The 12965-nt window shown below is 38.8% G+C and overlaps 1 protein-coding gene across 1 annotated transcript in view; it reads right to left on the reverse strand.

Moving 5' to 3' along the window:
* Window positions 1–12965, reverse strand: part of FAM114A1 (family with sequence similarity 114 member A1) — a 64367-nt gene that overhangs the window by 38470 nt on the left and 12932 nt on the right. The window contains 1 exon segment of the mRNA XM_081225804.1: window positions 7118–7205. The gene's annotated coding sequence lies outside the window, so the exon portion shown is untranslated.

Genomic DNA, 12965 nt, shown 5'->3' on the forward strand with positions numbered 1-12965 from the left:
TAGAGTTCCCTGTGCTATACAGTAGGTCCTTGTTGGTTATCTATCTTATATATAGTAGCGTGTGTACGTTCATCCCAAGCTCCTGATTTATCCCTCCCCCAATATTTCCTCTTTGGTAACCATAAGTTTGTGTTTGATATCTGTAAGTCCGTTTCTGTTTTGCAGACAAGTTCATTTGTTTCAGCCTTTTTAAAAATTAGATTCCACATATGAGTGCTATCATAAGATATTTGTCTTTGTCTGACTTACTTCACTTAGTATGATAATCTCTAGGTCCAACCATGTTGCTGCAAATGACATTATTCCATTCTCTTTTATGGCTGAGTAATATTCCATTATATAAATATATACCACATCTTCTTTATCCATTCCTCTGTCAATAGACATTTAGGTTCCTTCCATGTCTTGGCTATTGTAAATAGTGCTGCAATGAACATTGGGGTGCAGGTATCCTTTCGAATTTTGGTTTTTTTTTTGGGTATATGCCCAGGAGTAGGATTGCTGGATGTGTATTGTTTATTGTCTGCATCCTTCCACGAGTCTGTAAGCTCTACTCCAAGGTCTTCATCTTGTTTACTCACTGCTTTACCTCAAGTGCCTAGAATAGGGCCTGGTAAGATATGTATTTGCTGAGTGAATTGCATATTGAACATCTTTGGACATATACATTAATGAACTTTTGCAAAGAATAAACAGTGGAACTGCTGGACAGAGGACACATGCATTTAAAATTTTATAGATAGTGTTAATTGCTCTTCTGAAGGTTGTGCCAATTTTTACTCTTCTTTGGGTGAATTTTTGAGAAATAGAACAATTTAAAAATATTGGCTGTAAAACCGATAGCTAGTGGGAAGCAGCCGCATAGCACAGGGAGATCAGCTCGGTGCTTTGTGACCACCTACAGGGGTGGGATAGGGAGGGTGGGAGTGAGGGAGACACAAGAAGGAGGAGATATGGGGATATATGTATATGTATAGCTGATTCACTTTGTTATACAGCAGAAACTAACACACCATTGTAAAGCAATTATACTCCAATAAAGATGTTAAAAAATAAATAAATAAAAATAAAAATATTGGCTGTATTTCAGACTCTACTATCAATGAATTCAAGATATTATAGTTGTGAGAAGTAGTTATTTAGAAAAACACATAGATGGTGTTGCTGTGCTCTACTAAAGCCAACTTCAGGGCAGTAGAAACTGCAGCCAATCAACCTTCCTTTTGGAAAAGTCTTCTCTCTCCATAATGATGGTTGATGCCCACTCTGTAATTAGATACGCACTTCTCTTTAGGCTCAAAATTGACAAGAAGAGTTTCTGAACTCATAGTGTTTGCCTTGCCATCACATAGGAATTCATTAACTTATTCATAGATTGTAAAGGATTGTGAACAAACTCCAAGCATTAATTCTATTATCTTTTGTATCAATGATCCTTGAGAATTTTCACATCATCAGCAATGCCACCTTCAAAAATGAATCCATGGGATATTGATACTGAAATACCTAGTTAAGAGTTCTTACTGTAGTATCATTCTGACAAGTTTGCCGTTCTCTGTGATAAAAAGACACGGTTATTATTTCTGACAGTGCTGGTAGAAGACTTTCATTAAAATGTGCTGAAGGAAAAAATCGTGTAACTCAGGAGAGGATGAGGAAGGAGAACAATGATAACTGTGAAGAGGTAAGTATGCAGATCAGATCTCTCTCCCCCTCCTCAGGTACTCTTATACAAGGTGCTGAGACTCATAAAACTGTCAAAACTAGAATTTTAAATAAACATGTAGGTCATTTGTAGTATCTGGAAATAAGTTGATCTATTCTACTATAGAATTTTTACCTTGGTATATTTGTATATATCTCAGCATTGTTGACTTTCATTTTGATTACTGGTCCATCACTTAGCTTAGCAATATATTCTATGATTAAGTCAGGTCTCTAAGGTGCTTGTGGGAAATCACATCTGGTTCTCACAACAGTACTTTGAATTATCATCAAAATTGCTTTTTCTTTTTTTTTACATTTTCCTTTCCCACTCTGGTTTCTTCCTGGATCTTAAATAACAACCATTTTCATTGTATCTTATGAACTTGTCCAAAGGCATGAATGGCAGCTGATCAAGTCTTCTTAGAATGTGATAATAGCATGGCTGTCAACGAAACTAATGCAGGAGATATGGCCTCTCCAAAAACAATTGTTGGCTGAGAAATGTTTGATTTTATATAAGCATTGGAAAGGTTGCTTTTTCTCACCCTTAACCTTGGGGGTCAAAGTAGTGAGGCAAAAGACAAAATATAAAAATACAGTGTAGCAAAAAGTCAATCAATTTTCTATATTTTTCTACTTAGCACAGTGGTTACAAATATCTTTCTCCTGCTATATACGGCAACAAACTATGGAATCATCATATTCTGGAAGATGGAGGGAATCTTAGAATTTCTCAAGTTCTTCTACCCATACTTTTCCAAGTAAGGAGCTGAGTCTGGAGAGGTTCAGTGCATAGTGTAGCTAGGTAGTGACAATTCTTTGAGATCACAAGTTAGTAGCAGTTGGGACCGGGTCTCAGGTCTTATGACTTCTGATACAGTGCTCTTTCCAGGACAGAACCACCTTCTAAATCTTTCTATTCTCCAATTACTCTCCTGCCAACTCTAAACAGTTCTAATGATTGTGACTGCAGTTTTTCGACAACTGTAAGAAGTACCAGTTTCTGTTTCTAGTGCTCAATTGACAGCTCTGAGTTTTGTTATAGATGCTGTCTTGCATAGAATTCCATCTGCAACTGGAATTACCCCGGGGGTAACATGAGGTTTCTGAGTGGGAATTAATTGCAATAGAATATGTGGTTATTTTCCTTCTTTACTTTCCACAGGCAATTTATAAACCTTCAAGAGCTTGTCTGCTGCTGTGAGTGCTCTGTTTTCCAATAAGTTGTTTTGCCCTGTGATAATAAACTGTTAATGCTGCAAAGCCCTGGATGGATATTATTTGCCTGTACAGAATGGAAGGTCTGCCTTGCTTGCCTCTCTCAATCCAAAGATAGTAGCTCAAGATAGACCACAGCCCAGGACGGTGCCCATAACTTTTTCAAGCTCCTGTAAACAGGTGGTTGAACCCTATTCTAACCCTCTGTTTCAGGCTGTGAGCCTGGCTGTGACACCTCTCCATTTGTGGGACACTTGTGATCCCTGTTATCTTTTGGGAGTCAAATTCCCAATCACCACCACTGCCTGTTTCCAGCCTTGGAAGCTAAGCCTCCCGTTATGCTTCAAGTTTTAATTCTCTATCAGGTCCACCAAAATACTTACCTCGTTTTCAAGTATATAGTGGTATTAGTTTAGCTACTATTATTTTGTAAAGTTAAAGCCCATCCTGACCAAAAATCTCCAAAATATACCTGGAGAACAACTTAGGGATGGCATTCAGCTATCTTGTTATTGCATTTATTGGGGTTGTGATGACCAGTGGTGATGAACAAATTTATTCTCTACATCTCTAAAGATAGCTCCAATTTTTCCAAAGGGATTCTTAGAATGAGTATCAATATTTCAAATTTTCTTTGCTCTCCCTCATGTGCCCTTTGGTCATTGTGGGTGCAAATAAGAGAAAAATGCGAAGATTAAAATGCTTTTCAAACTTCCAACATATATCAGGGAGACAGTGCTTTGGGAAGGATCCCTGGTATTCTCCTTACTTACTGCAAGTAATAATAAATCCTTCCTTCTCCTGAAAAAAAAATTCCAACATAATTCCAACATAATTCCAACATAATCAAGGGCTTCCCTGGTGGCGTAGTGGTTGAGAGTCCGCCTGCCGATGCAGGGGACATGGGTTCGTGCCGTGGTCTGGGAAGATCCCACGTGACGCGGAGCGGCTGGGCCCGTGAGCCATGGTCGCTGAGCCTCTGCTTCCGGAGCCTGTGCTCCGCAACAGGAGAGGCCGAAACAGTGAGAGGCCCACGTACCGCAAAAAAAAAAAAAAACAAAACACAAAACTAAGTTTCTGGCATCGTTGGTATAACTGATGAGGTTTTCAAACGGAAAAGGGAGGTTTGTTAGGGAGAATTGAAAGATCACCCCAAGATTCTCAACCCTGGCACATGCAACATGTAATCCCCCCACTTTGAGTATGGACAGGATTGTGAATATGATGGGATTCATTCCCATGATTAGGTTACATTATACAGTAAAGGTGAAGGGACTTTTCAGAAGTAATTAAGGTCCTTAATCAGTTGAATTTGAGTTAGTCAAAAGAGAGATCCTGGATGAGCCTGAACTAATCAGGTGGGCTTTAAAAGGGACTTGGGCCCTTCCTAAAGGGAGAGATTGGAAGCATGGGAGAAATTATCCTGCTAGCTTTGAAAAAGGACTGGAGGGCAGCCTCTAGGAGTTGAGTGACCCTGGCCAATCACCAGCAAGAAAAGAGGGGTGTCAGCCCTACAACCACCAGGAACTAATTCTGCCAACAACGTGAATAACCTTGAAACTGACCCTGAATGTCAGATGACAATGCAGCTAGCTGACACCTTGATTTCAGCCTGGCAAGTCACTAAGCAGAGAACCCAGCTATCTTGGACCTGAATTCCTGATCCATAGAAACTGTGAGATAATCACTGTATGTTGTTTTAAGCCTCCACATGTGTGGTAATTTGTTACACAGCAACAGAAGTGAATACAAGAGGGTCTACTTGAACTTCATTCTGATATTTGATGGGGCAAGGCGTGACTGTCAGATCAGCTCAGAGGAACCCTGTCTCCACCAACCAGAAGAGGGAAATGGCAGTAGCGATGGCACAACGATTCTACTGGTCCACAGGCAGTTATCTCCCCGGGTTCTTCTGGATCAGTTGCTGCACAGAGCCAGGTGAGAAGAACCACAACTTTTAGGTGGTTGCAACATTAACAAGACACAACATTTATTCGGGGTGCCTTAGGGAAACCTCAAGAGTAACCCCAAACCCAAGCACAGGCTAAAGATTAAGACACTGACTTGAGGTCAAATTAAAAGATGAGTGCCTACCAGTATGGGCTGGGACCTGCCCTCGGAGTCACAGCCTGATTTTTAAGCAGTAAAGCCAGCATCATCTACTGGTTATACCTGAATCAGGTAACAAAACCTAGAGGTCTTGGAGCACAGTCCACCGGATGAAGGCTGCACTAGGCTGTATATGTTCAAAGGTCAGATTACAACAGGACACTGAAAAAGACAATGGACAGTAAATTCAACAGGCAAGCCGCCAGTTGATGGATGGAAAACTTTATAAAGGTCCAGCAAAGCCCAAAGTCAAATGGTGAGGTGTAGTCGCTGACTGATAAGAAACAATAGCAAAGAGTCAGACCTACCAGGAGCAAAGCAGTCACAGGTGAGTGCACCTGTAAGTGTACCAAAAACACCTGCACATGACACCCACAGGGCAGCTGATAGCTGTCTTTACCGTGGAAGGAGCTTATATTTAAATTTTTAATGAGAAAGTAAATCCTTTGTCTATAATAGAACCTTCTGAAGCAACAAGTTCATTATAAGCCAGGGCAGTTCTGGACACCATTATAACTGGAAGCACCCAAAACACTGTACTGTTTTATGACGTAAACCATGAGGAGAGCTGTATAATTTGGTGACCATATAATTTACCGTTCCATGACTTATCACAACTTCAAAAACTTTTAGACTGCACCTTTTTAATTTTGGTTCAGAACGCTGGCAATCCTGAGTGTTGCCAGTGGCAAGATCCATTTGAGAGCCACTAAAAGCTCAACATTTTCCCTAGGAAGTAGGATGCCTTCGGGTTCCTGTCTTCACTCTTATGAAAAGACTCTGTCCTGTTCAAAGAACAAAACAGGCTCTTCTACTTTAATCTGATTAAATTTTCCATCTGCATCTGTAATATCCATGGCATACCTGGCCTTTCAATTAGCAATAGAAAAAAATTTGCTTTCCAGGCTCTCATGCAGAGGGCAATGTTTATTTGACCACCATCTACTTCTTGCCAGAGCTCTCCTGATACTTGACAGACATAGAATTAGGAGAATGCAATCTATCCATTCTTCCAGGGAGTCTAAATTCTATCAGATTAGGTATCTGGCCCTTCAACTGTTTGTGACCATGGTCCATTAGAGTGGGGTCAAAGACCTCAGCCCTGCTGGTTTTAGGAGTAACAGTGAATTGGACCAATTCATGGCCCATCACAAGATCCTCATGCCACAGAGATACCTTGAGAACACCTGAGTTAGATGATCTGCAAGCTGTGTTACCTGTGACTTCCCCTGTCTTACTCTTCACTCTCTACCCTCAAGATGAAATGCTACAGCTACATTATCATAGACATGTTTATGTTGTACCTTCAGTTTTCATGAAGAGTGGATACAAGAAATGGTCACATGAAGAATATTTTGACAAACCTTCACTGATGAAGACATTGTCCATTATATTTTCTCTTTGTATACGAGCCAATACGAGACATTTCTTCAAAAGTTTAATACAAGGAAAATAAATTTATCTAAATAAACTGTCTTGTTTCATCACTCAATGAGATAGATAATCTACTGGTAGCCAAGAGTCTCAGAGTTAAGGTCAATGTTCAATTATACTAGCCTTGATATATATCTCCTCCCAACCTGCATATTTCTTTTTGTATTTGTATTTTAATACCCTGTGATGAATGCCTTTTATTGAGATACCTCAAATCCTTTTAGGGAGTAGGCTCTTTATATATTTTAAAATGTTCAAGTGGGATGATAATCACAAAGCATTAAGGATATATTATAAAAGCCTAAATTTTATATTCCAAGATGCAGTATAATATAATGGTTAAAAGCCATACTGTGTGGTTCAAAGCCCAATTCAGCCACTCCTGACTTTGGATAATGTTTAACCTCTCTGTGATTCAGCTTCCTTACCTCTAAAATGGAGAAAATAAGAGTACCTCCTCATAGGGTTATTTTGAAGAATAAATATATTAATATACAGGAAGCACTTAGAACAGCAAACACAAAAAACAATTTGCTCTTATTATGTCATGAGCTAATGTTAAACTCTATCAGTACGTGGTATGATCAAAATGTCATATCCTATTTGGCTCCTGAACTTTATCCATTCAAACGCAATGTGTAATGCTTACCTACTGTGGCAGATGCTGATGAGAGCAGAGATTTGCCCCAGGAGCCCCAGCCTGCCCAGCCCCCTCCATGTGGAGAGGAATCCACGGCCTGCAAAAAACCAGATTACCCACAAGGTCAGCAATTTTATTTATCCCTGAATGGAAAAACACCCATTCATTTGAAACAAAGAGAAGGTTAAAAAAAAATCACCAACAACCATATCTCATTGGCTTATAGTTTATAAGGGCCATAAACCAGTCTACATTGCAATGTGTACTTTGGAACCAAATTGGTTTGTAGTGGTGTTGGCTTCTGAGGGCTTAGCTTGAAGTGAGAAGGGAATGTGATGTCAACTAAGACCCAAATCTCCCATTATCTGGAAGACAGGGATAGGGCTGTGGAGGGGAGGGGGAGATTTAATATTTTAGGGTACAGAGTGATTTCTCAAAACTCCAAAACAACCTTGACTCATGCAATTTTTACAGAACTAAAATAATGTGCTCTTCAAGGTAAAGTTAACTTTCAAATCTCTGGGGTGGTAGGAGGGAGCTTTGGCATGGATGGTAGTAGGCAAAGTGTCTAGAAAAGCATCAATAAGCTTGGAGATGGCGAATAGCAACAGGAAGCCTTTTGAGGTAGACAACTTTCAAGGTGTCCACTCCACTCACAATGACCCCTGTAACTATATCTCTCACTGTCCCTAGGCTCACTTGATTCAAATTCTTTTTCCTAGGTATTTCGATTGGGACTGAGATATTCTGGTTCAGATTGAATAGAAGATAAAAATTCAGACAATGTGGGGTGACCATATTCTACCCACCATACAGACTAAGAATTAAGAGAAAGCACAGTGAGCAGAATCTTCTCTGAGATACGCTCAGAGAAGCTGTTTGGATTCCAGACAGCTTCTCAGCCTCTGCTTCCTGTCCCTCTTCAAGGCCCTGCTGCATTCCTACTTTTGGGTTTTATGAGATTCTAGCACAGTGTTTCTCTCTCTTTTAATGTTTTGTTCACTGTTATGTCCACAGAGCATAGAATTCATGGCGTATAATGAGTGCTTAATAAATTTAGTTGTTAAATAAATGACTGAAATTCATCCATTTTCTTAGGTGTGCTTAGTTTCTGTTACTTGCAACCAATGCATCCTGACTCGGTGGAACCACAGCTTTCCCTTAATATCCAGGAATGCATTATAGAAAATGAGGCAAGAACACATTAGGAGATGGAGAATAACAGCTCTTTCACTCCAAGAAAAGAAAGGAAGAAGTTAAGAAGGAAATGAAAAATTCCTACAGAGTTTGTAGATTCTATAACTTTTGACTCAAGGCTGGTCCATCATCATCCCCAACTTCCTTCTGCATGCAGTCTTCCACTCTTATCTTCCACTTTTGCAGATAAGGGTGGCCATGTGAAACAGTTTTGACAAATGAGATATAAATGGGAAAGGTTTTGCTTTCATGATAAATTACACAGTTTTGTCTGGTGCCGACTCTCCCCTCTCCTTTTATCCTGCCCTGAATGTGGACCTGATGCTTGAAATGGAAGCAGCCATTTTTGCTGCCATGAGGGAAAGGCCAGGGAATCACAGAGTCACTGGTCCTGGTACTGCTAAGCTACTAAACAAATGTGAGTTGTTGCATATCTCCATTCTTTCTGTTAAGTGAGAAAAAATTAATTGTTATTTTGTAAGCTAATATATGTTGGGTTTTAGTTACGTGCAGCCAAATGCATTCCTAAGTGATTCACCTCGTAAGTATCAAACATCATCCATCAGCATAGACTACTGGTCAAGAGTAAAGGTTATGGACTTAAATTGCTTGGGTTTGACTCCAGGCTCTGCCACTTGGACATGTTAGTTACTCAAGTCTTTTAGCTATCACTGACTCATTACAAAAATGCAACCATAAGTATAAGAACCAATAACCTCACAGGGTTATTGTGAAAATTAAAAGAAATAATTCACATAAATCTGTAAGCATAGTGCCTAGCACATAATAAATACTCCAGAAATGTTAACTAGTAATAATAATAAGAAGAAGTAACTACATTTTTAACACTAAGAAGCAAAAAGCTTTGAAAGTTGGCTGACATTATTTTTTTGTTTGGAAACAATGAGAAGCTTGTTAACATGAATGGAAATACTCAAGATTCATGACAGTCTGCTTTCATTTTTGGTGTCTACATTGATTTACTTCACTTCAGCAATGAAGCCAGTGGCAATTTTATACCATCATGAAGACAGATGTAAGTTGGTGATTAATACAGTTCTTTCATTGGACAAATTTCTACCTATGTGATTAGGGAAAGTTAATACACTTAGGGGTGACAGTTTCTGACTCAAATTTACAATACTTAATATGCCCTGACAGCTGGTAATTGACTAGCAAATGGAAATTAATGTTAAATGAGTCTAGAACTTTTTGCATTGTGACTACTTCAATTGCCTTATTAATAAAGCTCCTTTGACATTAAGCTGTGACTTCCTGATCAGCTAAAAAGAATATTTGTTATCAATGGCAAATACTCAAATAACTAAATGTGCACATTTAATATAAAACCACAAAAACTGAATGTTTGACATAAATTATAAATATATCTCATCTTGAGTATTGTCTCCACTTTAAATAGCTTTAATGTCACATGCTTATGAGACTATAAATTAGGCAGCATGGATCTACTCAGATCTCCCATTTTCATATATGGATATTTTAAAGCTTTTTTCTCACCCTCACCCATGTAACCCCCACCTCCTTTACCAGAGAACTTCACATCCTAATTTACAGAGAAAACAGAAGCCATCAGATGAGAACTCTCTCAACTTCCTGTCCCTTCCTCATAAACTCACAGAAGAGTGACCACATATTCTAACAGCAAATCAGACTTGGTTTGATCAAGATGGATCTCCAAAACTCAACTGGAGATCATTTAAACATCTATAACTGTTGTGTGGTCCTAAGAACATGAAAGAGTGCAAGATTCTATCAAGTTCGAAGTTCTTTAAATTTAAAAGACATTTATTTATTTTTAGGCTATCAAGTTCAAAGGTATCATTAGATAGAAAAATATGTACAAATCTTAGAATTCCATCAAATTCAAAGGCCTTTAGCATTTAGATAGAAAATATATGTACCTCTCTTAAAGGATAAAGACCAAACTGGTTGTCCTATTTCCTTGAGTAGATCAAGAATCAGATATTGTGTATAACTTTGGTCTTGGGATGTGGACAGTAGGAGTTATGAGACCAAAGCCTTTTTAAGTTTTGTAACTTGTGACACAGCTGTTCTAAAAAGGGCTCAGTGTGACATTTGGGAGGATGTAAATTACTCTGGATGCCTGCAGCTCTGTCGAAATATTTGCTTGAAAATGGCCTCAGTTATTCCCAGGTAATCTTGTTCTTTGGTGAGTATGCATCATTCAACTCTAGGAAGATTTAACATCAAATGTGGAAAGGTTTAAAGCATGAAATATGCTATTAATCATTTTCTGCATATTTGGTCTTTTCTATACTACTGATGTTTAAGGAATATGACTGATTAGAGTGACAATTTTTTGAAAATCATTTTAAAATGAATAATTGAATTATTAGACTTCTGATTTTTAAGTTGAAATCTTCCTAAGTTTATGCATAATGTTATGCCACCTAAGGGGTTGTTTAGTCTACTCTATAAATTTAAGATTTACAACAATTTTTAAGTACTCAGCAAGATTTTGTTTAAGTAGATAAATGAGGTACTTAAAAAGTATATTAAGTTTATAGATGTAGTTTAAAAATATTTGACAGTGTTTAAGTTGGCAAAAAGGACGAAGCATTAATCAAAAGCCCCTTGAAAGTGACTGTTCAATTATGTTAGGCTTCTAAATAGAGTAAGATTTGTGAGATGAATGTAAATACTAGGGAGAATTGACATTGTGAATCTGTAACCTTAATATATTGAACACTAATTGTTTAAACCAAATTAAAAGTCTGAGTAGCTTTTTTTTTATGGACAAAACACACACTGGCCTACACCAAAAACCTATCTCAATACAAATCTAACTTTACTGCACCCCTGGTCACAATTACTTCCTCCCCTTCTATCATAACGGAGATGATATCTTCCTCTTAGTTATAATTATCACCTCGATCTGAACTCCTCTGGGCTTGGGAAGGTTGGTTCTCCCTTTTTGCCTGGTTTTTCAACCTTTCTCTCTGGCTGCTTCCCACATTTAATGATGTGCACGATTCCTCCATCTTAAAACCAGCAAATGAAAATCACAATGACAAAATGTTTCTTTCGAACTTCTCTGGCTTCTGCTCCATGTCCTTCTTTCTTCTTCAACTCTAAAAAAAAGGTGCCTGCCTTCTGTATCCACCCCCTCCACTCCTCTACCCACCATGGTGACTCTCCCATGGTCACTATTTCATGAAACCATTCTCACCAAGATCACAATGGCTTCCTCATTGTCAAAGCCATGGACTCATTTTAGTCATTTTATTTCTTGACCTCTCAGTAGCATCAGAAGCTTAAGCACTTTTCAGTTCTTAAAAGACTCTATTCTCATGGCTTTCATGACCTATCTTTTGACTCTTGCTTTTTTTGTCCATCCCTTATTATGATGATTTCAGTTTACTTTAGAAAGTTTCCACATGCATATTGTGATATTATGGAAGCTCCCTAGATTAAGTTACAACCCAACTGCTTCCAGCATTCCAATAAAATACACACAGTCCAGGTGGTCAGCTGGCATCCTAATCAGGAAAGCCATACCCCAAAGGCAGCTATAATGAACACTTCTATTATTTGCATCTGTATTAACGTATGATGCTTTGCTAATTAGCATACTGAATTACAGAAATGGGCTTTAACTGGTAAACATGGTGAACTGCTGACTAGCATTTTAAATATCTGAAAGGGGTTCTAGATGGTGAAATTAAAGGTATTAAACACTTGTAGATGGTTAAATATATTTTAGAGCCTCTTCCTACCTTTACATGAATAGGGTGTAAGAAAGGGTTTTTCCCTGTACTAAATGATCTTCTATCCATCTCTGAACTCTGGAGAATTCTGGTTTCTTGATGCCAGGTATAAGAGAAGAAACCCCTGCCCCTAGAATTCTAGACATTTGCATTGAATGCACCTTTCACGCAGGGTAGTGGTCAAAGCACCTAAAAGTCCAAAACAATGGCACATTCTCAAGCCTACATGAGTTCTCACAAGCTATCTTTAACTTTCTTGTTAATTAATGTTTAATTTTAAAATGTCAGTGTAGTATAATGTGATTTGAGATTTGATTTCATTTATAGAATGAACTTTGCTGGCAACCACAACTTATCAAAGAGCTGTCCATGACCAAAGTGGCTTAGAGACAAGAGACTTCAGGGCCAGGTCCTTGGCCTCTGTTCTTTCTTTATTTATATATAACACCTGGGCAATCTTACCCACTCCCATTACTTAAATAACATCCAGTTGCTGATGGCCTCCAAATCTCTCTCTATCCCCTGGGCTCCAGACCACTATAACCAACTGCCCACAAAATATCTTCACTTGGATGTCTCATCTCATGTTCAATATGGAACTCACCATCTTCTCAATTTTACACGATTCCCATATTAGTGGTTCCCAAACACGGGTCCACAGACTGACTGCAAGAGTATTATCTGGGGGAACTTATTAAAAATACAAAGTCTTGGTTTCTACTGTGATCTTCTGAATAAGAATCTCTCAGCAGGCTTCCCTGGTGGCACAGTGGTTAAGAATCCGCCTGCCAATGCAGGGGACACGGGTTCCAGCCCTGGTCCGGGAAGATCCCACATGCCGTGGAGCAACTAAGCCCGTGCACCAGAGCTACTAAGCCTGCGCTCTAGAGCCCGCGCTCTGCAACAAGAGA

The sequence above is a fragment of the Mesoplodon bidens genome (assembly GCF_964165515.1).
Source record: "Mesoplodon bidens genome assembly, chromosome: 1".
Classification (NCBI taxonomy): domain Eukaryota; kingdom Metazoa; phylum Chordata; class Mammalia; order Artiodactyla; family Ziphiidae; genus Mesoplodon; species Mesoplodon bidens.